Raw genomic sequence first — 15,911 nt, forward strand, 5'->3', positions numbered from 1 at the left:
ATGTGGTTGATGCTCCATCCTAAGACACTTTCAAGGTGAGGCTGGATCAGGCCCTGGGCAACCTGATGTAGCTGTGGTGTCCCTGTTCACTGCAGGGAAGTTGGACTAGATGGCCTTCAGAAGTTCCTTCCAACTCTAAGGATCTATAATTCTATAATTTCTAACATGGTACTCAGAAAAAAGATCCTTATCCTCTTATGTAGTTGAGAAATTATTGGAATAGCACAAAGTGAAGTAAAAGTGCTCTGCATCTTGTCACAGCCATGAGAATTTGGGTTCAAATACCCTCAATGTTCTTAGGTCATGCTGTGGAAGATATATCCCTTATCAAATAGTCCTTTTTCTTTCTTTCACCATGTCAATATAGAGACAGATCACCCTTGATTCTTCATAGGTGGTTTATCTATGCTGGGGACTAGTGAGTCTGGGGGTGTTTTTTAGGAGCAGCACTGGTCTGGAACCAGAGCAGCTTCCTTTGCTGCCCTGTGCATGTGTCCATGGGCAGCTATGTTCCTGGTCTCTTTTTCTTTTAAATATTTCCTATACCTTTAAACAACTTGACCTCTATCCATTTGGTCTAACTTCAGGCTTTTCTTTTTGGGGTCAATTTCTCCTTTTCTCATTTATCTCATTCACAAATGAGACATGGGGAGTAGGCAGAGCAACCTTATTTGCAGGGATTGTGCTGCAGCAGTCTGACAGCTGCCCAGCAGATACACAAGGGAAGCTAAATGGCCATAGCCAGGTGCTGTCAGGGAAGATGCAGGAGTCTGGCAATCATCCATTAGGTCTTCGTTAGGTAGGTGCTGCTCTTGTCAAGCAGAGGAAAATGATATTTAAAAAAAAAATTTTAAGCAAAAATTTTCAGTCAAAAATATTTTCTAAGTAAAAGTTCCTTTTGCAGATTTTGTAGCTTTTTTTATCCTAGGCATTTAGCTCTTGGACTCTTCCAGCACTAAGTGCTGATAGCTTTGCTCTGGATCAACAAACTGTGAGGGAAAGGTACTTATATATGTGTGGGTTCAAGAAAAGAGCCAGCAACATCTCTAGCAGGAAATCTCCACTTGTCCAAGATCATGTGTTACCTGCCCCCATAATGCCACAGGGGAAAACTTCCCAAGGGCATGTCAGAAAAAGCTCCTCTTCGGCCTGAAAAGAAATGCCCAAACATTTACATACATTCTGCAAAAATACTGGCCTCTTTGGAAAGCCTCTGTTTGATATGCCTCAATGTGCAATGTGCTTCTCTTCACCTCCGTGTGCTAACAACCCAGATAGCCCACCAGCATATAAAATGTTCTCAGATTCCTAGAGGAAAGAGAGACTTCTCAGGCACACCAATGTAGCAACACTTCCATAGAAAATAGCAAGACCAAGTTACAGTGAGCTATCTCCTGTAATTTGGAAACCACAGCTTGACTGTACCTGCTGGAAAGTGTGTGTCCTTCTTGGGAGGAACTACAAACACCAGAACGTGAGTGGTCATCTTCACCAAGCTCCTCATGCTGAAGCAAGATGCCCCAGTAGACATTTTGCTCATTTGCAAAGCAAAGCCTAGCGTTGACTGTGACCCAAACATTATCCCTCGTCACGAGAGTTGAGAGTTTGCTCCAGCAAGGTCAAGAAAAAGAGATGTTGGTAGTATACCCTTTTGCTGAGATTCAGACTATGCTTCAGACAAGATCCAAACCCACTTTTATAATTTCAGCCTTTTCCTGGTGCAAAGTGAGATTAGTATTTACTCAGTCTGTTTCAAAGTAGCAATCTAGTAATCCTTGTAAACTACTTCTGAATTAAGTTCTTTCGCATGTTTGACTCCAAAAATCGCACTCTGAACTTTGATCAAATCTAAATTAAGTAGTGTCACGTACAACGATCCTGTTCTCATCCAAAGCAGGTATGGAGCTTGCTGGTCTGTCTAATCTCATCTCCATTTGCAAACATAACACCAGTGCTGTGGTTTGGGTCATCTTCATGTGGTCGGGCACAGTTGCTAGAAGGAAGGCCTCATACTGTGATGGGGAGGTAGAAGTCTCCCCTAACCAAGAAGGAGCATCTTGTGATTCCCCAACACCTCAAGGAGAAGGATGGGGGATTAGGCTCGTACAAGTTCAACACTTTCAGATGTATCACAGTGTGGGAATCCTTGTTTCATGACACTTGATGAGTCAGCTGTCTTTTGCAAGCTTATCAGTTTAAATCTCTATTTTCCAGTTTCTCAGCAGGGTTTGCTCAATATGAAAACAAACTACACGGGGCATTAACTTGTCTCTCCTGGAGCTGATCCAGCAAAATGTAGAATTGCCAGTGTGTGAGAAAAAATCTTCCCATCAGGAATACTGCTGCCCTGAAAAAAAAAAAATGACTATAGCAAGTACTGGTCTATTAGATTTTTATAATGAATGAGTGTAAGCTTGGTACCAAACTGCCATCAGCACATTTTTGCACAGATCAAACCCTTCAAGAGAACATTTCAAGATACACTGAAGTTTAGGCTTTGCTAATTCAAAATTCAAAAGCAAATTTCCCTGGGGTTTCACCAATGGCTTCAACTTTATTGAACGAACCTGGCTGATGGACCTGTTTGTACAAAAATAAAGGAAACATCTCACTTTTTACACAGAATTAGAGAGTTACATCTCTAGGTTCAGGCTCGAGATCAAGTCATGGCTAGTATGAAATCAATTAACTTGGAATCTTCGGCCAGTGGCACGTGCAAAGTGAAATCTCTTTCACTGGGAGTTAAGGTAAGTTATCAGAATACCTTATATTTGTCAAAGGCTGAAAGTGCACACATGAACAATATCTTCTTCTGTTTCTGTTTAGTAATATTGTAGTTTGAGATTTTGCAAATCTGTTAGCTGCTTGCAATGACAAAATCACATCTCATAGAAAAGAAGCATTCAGACATTTCACGAATAAAGAGATCCACACAGTCCCATCTCTCCCCAATTCATTGATGTTTCTGCAGTTGTGATGTTGTACTGAATAACAACAATTATTCAAAGTTTTAGTTCTTTGCATTTGAAGTTTTGATGCATTATTGCTGATTGCATTAACCACATAAACACCTTGTGTTAATAATTTCAGATTCTGGGTATGTATTCACAGTGGGTTTTCCCATTTTACCATTAGAGAGCAGCCCATGCAGGAGGGAAGCACATACAGACACTGCTATCAGCTGCCCCATGGCCAGTCAGGGACAATGCTGTGTTCCCAGGTGTTTCACTGACACCAAGGTCTGAGTTCCCTGATGCATCCTTCCTCTCTCTCATACTCTTTCTTTTCCCATCCAGTATCCAACACATGAAGAATGAATGTGCTCTGGGCAGAAAGCCTCTGACAACATGCTGCCTTACTCAGACAGTGGAAAGTGTTGAGGTTTTGACACCTTGCTTTGCAACAGTCTCTCAGCAAGTAGTAAAGCCCCATTGACCCCCAAGACAGACAAGCTACTTGACACTTACTGTCTTTTTTTGTTTGCAGTTTATTTCTGCTCACCTCTTAATCATTATCTACTTACCATAACACAGGCCAGTGCTTTATTAAATGGGTTGCCTGTTTGCTCACAAGGCATCCCATATCTGAAACTCCAAGTCTCTGCCTAGAATATAATTCCAGGGCAAAAGCAGAAATAATTTCTCTTTGTTATTGCAAATCCACTGAATAGACACCAATAGCTTTGCCTTTCCCAAAGGAATAAAATGAATTGAATATTTCTTAAGGTAAAAGGCCATTTCAAAGGGTTCATTCCCCTGCTAGCCCTAAGCCAGTAAAATTAAAATGACTCAAGTAAAGTAGTGTAAGATGTGAAATCTTCAGTAAAGGAAAGACGTAGACCTGTTGGAGAGTGTTAAGACAAAGTCCAGCAAAAAATGATTCAAGGGATGGAACAGCTCTCCTATGAGGACAGGCTGGGAGAGCTAGGGCTGTTCAATATGGAGAAGAGAAGGCTCTGGAGAGAGCTGAGAGTGGCCTTTCTGCATTTGAAGGGGGACTGTAAGAAGGGGACAGACTCTTTAGCAGGGTCTGTTATGATAGAATAGGGGAAAATGATTTCAAACTAAAAGAGGAGAGATTTATACTGGATATAAGGAAGAAGTTTTTTACAGTAAAATTGGTGAGGCAGTGGCACAGGTTGCCCAGAGGGCTGGTGGATGCCCCATCCCTGAAGACATTCAAGGTCAGGCTAAACAGGGCTCTGAGCACCTGATGGAGCTGCAGGCATCACTGTTGATGGCAGGGGAGTTGGAGCTGATGGCTTTTAAGGGTCCCTTGCAGCTGAACATCTCTGATTCTATCATTCTCTTACTTTATGGAGGTCTTTGGGTAACCAGGAGCAGAAAGATTTCAGATGAGGCCATTGTTTCCCCTTCAAGGGAAGACTCAGGCTGAAGGTCCTCTTTCCAGAATGGTAGGAGTTTCCCACAAACCAAGGTTCACTCCCAAAAAATGCACAGCTGGTTTTCAGGTTTCTCTGTGTGTTCTGTATGAGGCCCAAGAGAAGGGTGGTCAGGGGAAGCAAAGCACAGAGCACCTACAGAGAGAGCCACCATCATGACACACCCAGAATCCCATGAATCCCATGAGTTTGCTCTTGCCTTGGAATTCCCCCACCCTTGCTGAGGCTACTTCCATCTTTTTATCTATAAGCATGCTCTCTCAGTTCCTCCCATGCTGGAGGATGAAGGAATTTCCCTACATTTCAATTCATTCGATCCAAGACCACACCGTGTGGTGATCTTTCTATCTAATGAGGACGTGTGCTGAAGGTATATTCAAGTCTGGGGGAAGAGAGATCTTGAGGCAGATAAGGCAGCAATACCATGGATATCACCATGTCTAGCCAGAGTCTCATGCATGGTCTGGAAAAATTCAGACAAGTTATCATGGAAGGGACAGACTCTGTTTCTTCAATGCCTTATTGATTGCACTTATGGACCTTGTGGAAAAAGATCTTCTGCAAAAAAATCCTCGCAGACCATCACTTTATTGAAGAATTTTTTTCTGATAAACTTCAGCCAGGATTTCAGCCTCTCTTCTAGCACAAGTCTCTATTTCAAAGCTGACAGCTCAGTTGATTTGCCTACAGCAGTATTATTTCCAGCTCCCTACAGAGTCTGAAGCATCAGCACAGAGATATGGCTTGCTCTTCTGGAGATGCATCTGGAAGCCATGCCAGAAACCTGGAGGTGTCTTGGATTGCTCTGCTTACTTAGGTTTAAACAACTGAATCAGGTCTGTGGCATGTATGCAACGGACACCTTGCCTACGGCGTGATGTAGAGTGCCAGCCTCATGCTCAACTATCTACAACCTCAGTTCAGTAAAATTAACCAGAGGTGTTCACATGCTTTGGAAGAATGATAAAGTTACTTTTAGGGTGTGCAAGCCACACTTGCACTAAGGCAGCAGAAAGTGCAGTAGGTTCAAGGGTCCCCATTTAAGGGCAAACCAACAAACCTGAAATCTAAGCACATATGGAGCACAGAAAAATACAGGGACAGGTTGCTGGGCTTGGAGCTGTAGGCTGATGCAGCAACCTCTGCTTTGGTTTCTCTCACTAGTGGGTTTACTTCAAAGACATTGATGCTATTTTAGTAGGTTGCCTTATATTTATTTCTCCTTTTTATCTGTGTGATGAGTTAAAAAATGCCATATGCCTGTTTTTATGTTCCTTGGGCTTCACCCCCACGCACACCCCATGCACACACACACACACACAGCTTCCAGTTGACTAAGGAATGTTAAACATTTATCTGCGGCTCAGCACAGCCACTGATATAGCAAAGCATACATCCAGTGTGGGTGTACCGAGAGATATAGATGCCATATGGAAACTACATCTGACATGTATGGTTTGGGACAAATGGGAAAGAAATCTGTGCCACTCACACTTACCATGCAAAGAGTGTTGTTTTTTTTTTTTTTCTGAAAATCTCAAGTTGTTTTGACTTTATATGTCTCTGATGCACAAAAATGCAGACACTGGCTTGTCATCAGAACAGAGCCAGAGGGGGAGATGGGGACCAAGCGTGGCATGGAGAGAGAATTGGTCGCCCTCAGCCTCCTCCCCTTGCCCACATTTGCAAATGGGTTGGACCCAGCCTAAGGAGGCAGCTGTGTTACGCCCACCCACCGACTGGCAGCTCCGAGACGGCATTCCCATGACTGCCAGGAAAGAGCTGGCTGCCATCCTGCCTCCCAGAGCTCCCTCCCTCAGGGGACAACATACACCTCACCTTCTGAAAACTGAATTCCCTGATTCTTTATTCAGCCAAGCGATGGCTGATAGGCAAAGAGAAATCAAGCAGGGCAAGGAGTTTCAGGTGGGTTGAGAAAAAGATAAGTTAGAAAGAGGAATTAATTATACAGATGTTCTGGCGATTAGGGTCACCCGAGTAGGTAGACGAATTTGCACACGGAGGAAATTTTGCTCCAGTGGCAGTAACTTCTCTCTCTGTCCTGTCTCCATTAAGAGCTGGTCTAGACAGTGCATTGCTCCAAGCATTGAGAGGCAGCCGACCTTGGCAGCCCCTCTGCTGCTGATGGCAAGTGGGGATGCACCAGTGCTGATGCAACTTGTTGGGATGTTCAAGACAGGTTCAGCCTCCGGCAGCACTCAGGCTGTCTGTAGGGAGGCTGCTTTCCAGGGGCGGGGAGGAGAAGAGCCAAGATTTATGGAGGAGGCTGGCAGCCGTCCATGGAGAGGTTTGGGAGTGGGAGGCTCCATCACCCATTCTCTATGCAAAGAGACTTGTACTGCAGTCAGTGGAAGGCTGGTTGTACAAAGACCCAAGGGCTGGGCTTGGCAAAGGGAACATGTTGTTCTTCAGTGTGAAATGGATGTGGAGCTGAAAAAGCTGGTGTCAGGAGGAGCTGGGTAGTCATGCTTCTCGGCACATGTGGGAGACATGGGCTGTGGCTCTCCTCTCCAGCCCTGCAAGACCAAAGCTGCAACTGGGGGAATAGTTGATGGATAAATTAATTTGTTTAACCCCTAAAATGCAGCATCTGTCTGGCTGTGGTTGCTCGTCACTAGAGTGAATAATGGAAAAATGTCATAGGTTTTTGCTTCCCAAGCATCAAAGCTATTTCCAGTACTGACAAGCTGCCGTGGGGTGCTGGTGGTGGTAATCCACAGATTAACAAGTCTCTCAGCAACCATCACTTTGTCTCCATTCAGTGGAACTTGAAAACTCTCGCAGTCCCAGGGAAGAGATTTTTTCACTTCTGTCAAAATGGGGGTAGAAAAGGAGGAGGAAGAGGCCAGGGGACAGAAGCAGGCCAAGTTACAAACACAGGGAGGGAGAACTAAAAATGTCCTGCAAAACAAGAGCCGAGGAACGTGCCTTCTCCTTCTCCTTCAAGCAACTGCACAGCAAGGTGCTGACTGTAAAAACAAATACAACATTACAATGCTGGAGCAGGAAGAAACTAAATCCCAATCACAGAAATGCAGAGAAGAAAAAAATTATGCCAAACCTAATAACAACAGCCCTCACCATCAGCTTCCCCAAAAGAGAGGAAAAGGAAAACAAAGGCTCTGCAACACAAAACACAGGAATTCATGGAAAATATCAAACAAATGTAAGAAAAACAAGGAGTGCAAAACTACACACAGGTCTCCACTTCCCTTTTCCCCTTTATGTATACAGAGAAAGAGAGGGAAAGCAAGCACCATTCCCAGACAGCTGTTTCTGGAGCTGGTAGATTAGAATATTACTTGTAAGCCATTTGGACAAAGAAAGCAGCTACATTTTACTCTTATGAGGGGTCTTACTTAATGGAGTCATTCTACTGAGCTGGGCATAAGGCCAGCGTGACAGTATTTGGACCCTGTTCTGAACCTTTGTACTGAATTGAACTTGGCTGTGTAGGCAGTCCAATAGCAAAGGTGATTCCTCAGCAAGAAAGGGATCTTAGAGAAAGATAAAAGACTCAGGCCCTGCTAGAGGGAATCATTCCCTCCTGCTTTGCTAACACCAGGCTTTCTTACACCTGCTGCAAAGCTGGACTGCCAGAACCACTGTGTTTCACCTCACCCATGGCACTCATAGCACCTGAGATTGGGCACAACTTTGTCATGGCTTTGGCACTGATCCTGACATAGGAATGGGATTTGCCCCACCTCTACAAAGGAGACATCTCCAGCTAGCATAGTTGCCCAAGGGCTGGCAACTATGGTAAGCGCTGCAGAGAAGCAATCCTTTCTAAGGCGGCATTCATGTCTTGTTAAAGTAGGTGTCTGAAATAGGTCAACTGAGTCAGTCTGAGAAGTACCAATTGCTCTCCATTGCCTACTAAGGGATTGTAGGTATCTAGTTCAAATGCAGATGTGTGGTTATATGAGATTAATACCATCCCTGTTGACCTTTGGCAAGTCTCTTGCTACTTTAGTTTCATCTGCAGGCCAGCTATAATGATGTCTGCCTTATTTTGATACCTCTTCTCCAAGAACAATTAAAGGTAAAAACTGAGTTTTGATTATTAATATTATTGTCCTTTAAAAATAGTAAAGGACTCTCTCACTTCATGGGTTTGTTTGTTTTGTTTTAGCTACATTTATTTTAGCTCTTTAATTTTCTGTGCACGTTTTCAGGGAATTTATTTATTTATCTATTTATCTTTCTATCTATAGGTCTAAAGAAGAGAAGGAGAACGAGAATTCTGCTCAACCAAAGAGACTCACAACTCCTATTGGCCTTCCCATCCTGCTCCTGTGCTTCTTTCCACTCATTCATCCTAGATCTGGCTATGCAATTTAGCTAGACCAAATTCCCCCCAACCAGCCTTCTCAAAGCTTGTTGGCACTGAGAAAACAAAAGCAATGAGAAAACAAAAGATATGTAATTGCTACTTCCAATGGCTGTGTTTGGATGTGAATGCGGCAGGGGAGGGACTCTGACTGTGTGGGAATCCCTGTTGACTCAGTTGCTTTCCTCAGCACAGCTGCATGGAAAAGAGTGAAGCCCTCCAAGGTTTAAGTCACAAAGCATTGCTGAGCCAGCTACTTATAAAGGGATGAGAGTTTTGCAATCACAGGCAGATTTCCCACAGATACAAAGGTACATCCCCAGTGCAAGACCACCAACCTGACAAATTTTGAATCTGTGTCACACTGTCTGGGAGGTAAATTTTCTCAGAGGAAAGACCATCAGACCTTTTTAATGTAGATGAAAATACTCATTTTTACAGTGTTCTTGGAAATGGATGAATCCATCTGCGCTATTTTTTCCTTCTCAATGTCCCTCCACATCAAGGTAAAACTCTAGAGGCAGCTGAGGAAATTCTGACATGCTTAACAGGACTATCTCCAGTAATTTCTGTAGTAGTCAGGCTATTCACACTGCTATTCACAGCTAATAAAACAGTGCATAGCATAATTTACCCACAAATTTCATTCAGCTCCAAAGCTCAGATGACTTGCTACCCCTCCTTCCCAATGGAAAAATTCTGCTCTCACAGAGAGATTTTACAGTCAACTACACCAAACCTTAAATAAACAAGGTCAAAAAGTTGCCCATATTGGGTCTTTGCCTGATTTATTGTTGGGTCTGATTCAGTAGATATGAGTGATGTGAGTAGGTATGAGTGAGCTGAAATGCTGAGTCCACACAACCCATATTTTATATATGGCATAAGTACATGAACTCAGGCTCATGCAACGTGTCATCCACAGAAGTCATCGTAATGTTCCTAAAAATTGTTAAAAAAACGTCAGTATGGCATGAAGGAAAGATATAAAAGCTATGGGGATATCTGCATATACTTTTAAGGAGCATTTGTTGTATGTGAGCCTGTGAAGCTACTTCCTGTATTCTGATGCACCATCCTTGTTCATTTTCTGTTCAATTTACACTCTGTGTGACATTGGCCATATTTCTCAAACAGCATTGTAGGGCTGGTTATGATGCATCTCTATACCTCTGCTTGTCCAGTCTACACCTAAAGACACCAAAAGATGAGGAGTCACAGCTTCCCCTCACAACCTCTTTCAGTATTTCACCATCCCCATTATTTATCTAATCTCAACATTCCTTGCTGCTGTTTAAACCCATCCTAACTTTCCCACCATGGACATGGAAACCAGACAGCTCCCTGCCATTATGCATCAAACTTACAGTTAACTAAAGGCTGTTATCATCCCCTCCACTTTCCAGTACTCTTTTCTTGTTATTAAATCATGCTGATATTCAGGTTTTTTTTTCCAAATATAGGTTTTATGAACCACTGACCATTGTCTCCTGAATTCCCTATGAATGGTCAACATCTGTTGCAAAGCCCAGTCTCCAAAATCAGACATATCTTATAGTTGAGGACACCTCTTGGCTGTGCAGGGTAAATGACAGATGGAGCGTGTCAGGCTTCTCCATGTCTGTCACAGCATGTCACCATGTCACCATGTCACCATGTCACCATGTCACCATGTCAGGCTCATGGTCTGGTTGACTCTTACATGTCTTTCAAGGCTGAGTGGTAGAAATCAAGCATAACCAAGGATATCATAGCCACCCTGACAAGAGAAACAAGACAAACCATTCAGGAGGGAATGAAGAAGGGCAGGCAGAGTACACTCTGAACCACTAGCATCATGAGGCTAAGTGGCCCCAAGGTGGGATTTGTCATTAAATGCTTGGAAGACATCAATTTTTGCTTCACAGTATAGAATCATAAAATCATTTGAGTTGAAGGAACCTTTAACTGTCATCTTAGTCCAATTCCCCTGCAATGAACAGGAGCACCTACAGCTGGATCAAATTGCTCAGAGCCTGGTCCAGCCTGACCTTGAATGTTTGCATCCATCACAACTCTGGGCAACCAGAGGATGGTGTGTAGAATGAGTGCACTGCACAGAGGATACTCATCAGATTTCTCCTGGGCGCTGATAATCCCCACCCAATGGAACCAGTCACACTCCTGTGTTGGGATCATAAGTCACAGATAGTGAAATTTGACAGGTGGTTCTGCTAGGGCATTCACGTCCCTGGTGTGGCTACATTTATCAGTCTGCAATAAGCTTCAAGCCTCTCCTACATCATGCTTTCAAACCACAACGTATGGCATATCTCTATTTCTGCTTATACCACACTCCCAAATTGCCTTTCACACTCTTCCTGAATTGCACACAAAACCTTTGCCTTAGAACAAAGCAGTCTCAAGGCTAGAGCAGGGTCTGAGGCTGCAGGTCAGCCCACCTCTGCCAATCTGCACAGCAAGAGGCTGTGTCCTGCATTCCAAGGTTAGCGAGGCACATCAGCGGAAGCAGCTTTTCCCAAAACACCTGCTGCTCACCCAAACTCCCCTGCCTCACCTCAGCATACATATAAATCATTGCAAATATGTCAGAAGACCAGGAATGCATCATGGAAACCTTTCCCCTGTAACAGTAGCTGAGTGTAACATTTGCAAGTGTGAAGAGCTCATGTTTGTGCAATAACGCTTCTGTACACCGTGTTCCACCTGGGCCACGGGAAGAGGAGTTCACTGTGACCCTTTTGCAGCAGCAGAATTAGGCACAGCCACGCTCTCCTGCCATGAAGGAGATGAGGGAGGGAATGGAGAGCTGAAGTCTCCAATTTACTGCTAGCTGAAGCAGTAAGTTGAAGTGACAAAATTCAGATTTCCACCCACTTTCTTCTAAATCTGACATTGTGATGCTATCATTTTCCACAATTTATCTGAGGAAAAGCTACTTTTAGGTATAGCAGCTGAGTCTACTCCATAAAATTCAAATTCAAGAAATCAAGTAGTTTTACTGCTCAGTGTGCCAGGCAGCAGTGCAGGCAGTTCAGAGAGGGTACTAGTCAGAGTGACTTCAGTGGCCAGGATATGGTCAAGGCTGGTGCAACAACCAGCCTGCCAGAGGGAACACAGAGTCACTGTCAGATTGTCAGTAAAACACTCAGACATTATCTCAAATTCCCTTTGTTAAATGGGAAATCCAGCGTTACTACAATAGACTATAAATATGGGATAATCTCTACTTAAGGAAGAGATAGAAACATCTCTATTCTCTACTTAGGCGGACACAGGCAATACTTTTATTAGATCAACTGTCTTAAGTATAGCTATTACTTGGTGCATGGCAAAAACAGAGGATGCACCAAGCAGCAAACAAGGCTGAGCATTTGCCAATCATTCGTGAACAATTTGAGACTTATGGATTGTTTTTAAACTATCAAAATTCACTGGCAGAGTGATGGCAAGTTCATGATATTAACCGAGTTAATCACTCCATGCAAAGTGGAAGATGAGACACTGGAAAGAAACAATCCCAAAATACTCAATAACCTGGTGAATGGAGGAGCACTCAAGACCCATAAGAAAGCAGAGGAAACAACAACCACAGCTAGTGGATGAAGGCACATTGTTTCCCCCACGATTTCATGTATCTCCCAAAGGAAGCTTTTCCATCACGTCTGTGCCACTAATTTGAGTCAAATTTACAGAATATTGGAGTGCCAGGACTCCACTGATACTACCCTTGCTAAAGGCTGTCTGAAACACTCACCCATCCTTGACAGGAGAATTCTGTAAAGGAATAACTGGCAGTTCTGTTCTCCACTTGGCACTTATCCTGCATATGATGCAGTAGGATGGGCTTTTAAGACAAATATGTCGCCCAGGTTGAAAAAGCATAATAATCAGAACTAGGGATAAGCTTACAGCTTTTGCAAAAGAAAGCCTAAGCAAAGATCACATGATTTTTGTAGCAGAAATCAGAATTTACATTTTGTTTAAATAATACCACATGCAGTGGGATCCCAACATAAGTAGGGCCTCCAGATGCTCAGAAAATAAATTATAATACTTAAAATGTTTGCTTATTTCAATAAGGCTAATAATGTTACTAATTACACTGCTATTAACACTTCTACTGATTATTCATAGCAATAAGAGTAAAGTAGTAATGGGTGCAGCGTAACTATAACTACCTTTTCAAAATGGAGATCCCTGGAACCTCTTGCATGTTGAGCAGAAATACAGGCAACAGTCCATCTCTAAAGCTTTCATCTCTATTTGCTGAACAAATCAATGGTCGTCTGTAAAGGAACTGTTCACTTGCTAGCAGGTCAGCAGAAAGGTTGATAAACATCAGCACACTGAGAATTAATTTATTTGTAGTAGTGCCAAAGGACAGTATTTGGATAAACAGCTTTAAACTTGTCCTCATACCACCCATTTTCCTAAAAGTAGATCAGAATGGTCTTCTTTGGTATCCAAAAGTAGGTGCTTTTAAGGGTTGAAAAATCTTTATTGCCCTAGATAGTCCAAAAGCAAGAAAAAGTCAACACTGAGAGGGGCCCAGAGCAAATCCTCAGACAGGAATAACTCCAGTATTAGGGAAGTTCAAAGGCTGGTTCATATAGATATTTCACAGAAGAGCTTCCTCTGATCTGAGGACTTCTGCAGCCTGGCAAGCAATGACACCCAGGTTACAACGAAGAAACGGGGAACTTTGCCAGGAATGAGAACTCAATGGCTAAACCCCAAGGACGGTTCCTGCATGCTCTTCGTTCATGGCCACCAGCCCCCAGGATGTTGTGGGGGTCCCCAAGTAGGAGAGAAAAGTGCTGGTCCTGGGAGTACCCCTACCTGCTGTGCACATGCCAGCACAGCCCATCTCACGGCATGGGAAGAGGCCATCCAGCTGCTGACCTACCTGTCCATAGACATGTCTTCTGCTGGATTCTACTGGATATTACAAGGGCATTAAACAAAATAGTGTCGTTAGAGAGTTAATGTTGTCTCTTTCAAGCTGGTAGGGCAGGCTGCTTTTTAAGTTGACACTCATGAGGATAAGTAGCTGCCACTGCAGAAACAAGCTCCGTGATGTGAAGATCTGCTCAGTTTCCTGTTGCTTGCAGCACCCATGTGCACTTCAGCCTCTGCGGTGCCTCCTTTTGTTGTTGTTGTTGTTGCTTCTTTGGAGGAGCATAGGAGATGTCATCACCAGCATATGAAAACAATCCTCACTTGATGTTACACCAGTAGCCTATTGACATGGAACAGCACAGTAAGCCTTTTTTTGCTGATAAATAAAATGATTAACCTAACTGGTTGCTGTATATTCATCACTCTTGATACCTGGCAAACATTCTGGTTGTCAAGCAGGTAATATCTGATACATCTGTCCTGCTGTTTATCTCTTGGGCTACACTATCTCAAGCACCCAGTGCTCATCTCCGTTCTTTGCCTACTCTCTCCAGAGGTCTGATTGAAAGGTATGGTCATAATGATATATATATATATATATATATTTATTTTTACACTCTGACAGAACTAAGTTAATTCTGGAGTTCTGAAAGCTTACAAAAGCTGCAGCTCATACCTACTACCATTATTAATTCCAAACATTTGCTGCCTGCTATTATAACAAACGCTTGCTTAGGACTATATTCAGACTACCTAAAATAGCACTTTGCACTCCAGCTTTGGAACCAAAGCTCCAGGGAGCAGGAGCCATTCCATTTGAATTGGCTGCTCCCAGAGCCTTAGGAGGTAAATAGCCACAGTGTCCACGTTAAGCAATTTGTAAGTACTCGGTGGAAAACACAGCCCCTATGTCTCTTTTAGCTGGATAAAAAGCCAACTCTGCAGCCCTGGATAGCAAGCAGCTTGTTTGAGCTCTCCTGAGCACACCGTTTTGTAACTAGCATGTCAGCTAAGCTTTGTGAAACCCTCTAAGAGGCAGACAGGATACTGCCTGAAGGGCCACATTCAGATAAAGTGGAATTTCAGCTAATTTTGCATCTAGAATAAATAAAGACTGGCAGGAACTTACAAAGTCTTTTCAGAGCAGTTCAGAGAGATTACTAAGGGTGCTGAGTGCCATCTTGCTGTTATTGGCACAGATTCAGAAGGTAAAACAGCTTTCACGTGATTGTGGCCATTTCTGATCAATTAAACTATGTCCTGTAAGACTAAAAATAAATGTGCCTACGAGTCCAGTTTTCAGCTTTTGCAATCAATGAAGACAAAAACATGATTCTTCACCCTCCCACCAAGATTTAATGAAATTGCTTTTGGAAGTGTTAAAAACAGCAATTGCAATATAAATCATAAAGAAGAGATTGTTTTATACTCCAAACTACTTTAGTGACCACTGGAAAGAATACATGCCAAAACTTCCAGTGCTGGGGATGTGACAGCATCCCAGAAGAGATGCAATGTTAGCGTGTGTGTGAAGCAGTGGTCACCAAAGACAAAACTGCATTTCACATAAGGTCAGTAAAGTGCCCTTAGGTATTTTAACTAACTTTTCCTGCCAGGTATCAGAGTCCAAAATAGTTTTATTTACAACTAGTCAAATCACATGAAAAGATCTGCTGTAGCAGAGTTGTTGTTCTTTTGTGCATCTGCAAAAGAACAAGAGAAACTTCTTTCAATAAAGCACCATTTTAAGTTTCCACTCAACCAATAAACAGTCATGATACCTACATGAAATTTACCAGACTGCTTTTTCTTGGGTTGGGAATATTTTCTTTCTTTCTGGCTTTCCTTCTACAAGCACTTACAGCGGAATGGATGACATGTGTTTAGGATCTACTGTTAGTATCATCTATGTGGGTTCCTCTGCAGTTTAGCTAACAGAAACCTGATAACTTCAGAAGCACCTGTCTTCATTGCACAGCTCAGAAATCCCCACAAATTTCCTGTCCAAACAAGCAAAACCCCACGGCCCAGTGCATTAGAGACATTAGTGTAGCTACTGACAGAATGGGGAGATGGGACATGCCCTCAGCCTATGTAAAGTACTAGGCATTTCCAGCTGTTATAGAGACCCTACTAAGTGTCACTATCCTGGGATCATCAGTTGTCTGAGTTGGACTGTGTGATCCTTATGAAACCGTTCCAACTATGAATAATGTATAATTCTATAATTCCCTCAAAATCATCTCACAAGAT

At 42.9% G+C, this 15,911-nt stretch overlaps 1 long non-coding RNA gene across 2 annotated transcripts in view; it reads right to left on the reverse strand.

Annotated features, from left to right (window-relative positions):
• Nucleotides 1–14,259, reverse strand: part of LOC128074786 (uncharacterized) — a 33,752-nt gene extending 19,493 nt beyond the window's left edge. For both annotated transcript variants that reach the window (XR_008203462.1, XR_008203463.1), the window contains exons 1-3: nt 14,091–14,259; nt 12,938–13,998; nt 1,426–2,347 (exon numbers count right to left, since the gene is read on the reverse strand). This is a non-coding gene — a long non-coding RNA (uncharacterized LOC128074786). The remainder of the gene's footprint in view (nt 1–1,425; nt 2,348–12,937; nt 13,999–14,090) is intronic.
• Nucleotides 14,260–15,911: the final 1,652 nt, after the last annotated feature.

This window comes from Tympanuchus pallidicinctus, unplaced genomic scaffold, assembly GCF_026119805.1.
Source record: "Tympanuchus pallidicinctus isolate F22 unplaced genomic scaffold, pur_lepc_1.0 scaffold11, whole genome shotgun sequence".
Lineage (NCBI taxonomy): Eukaryota > Metazoa > Chordata > Aves > Galliformes > Phasianidae > Tympanuchus > Tympanuchus pallidicinctus.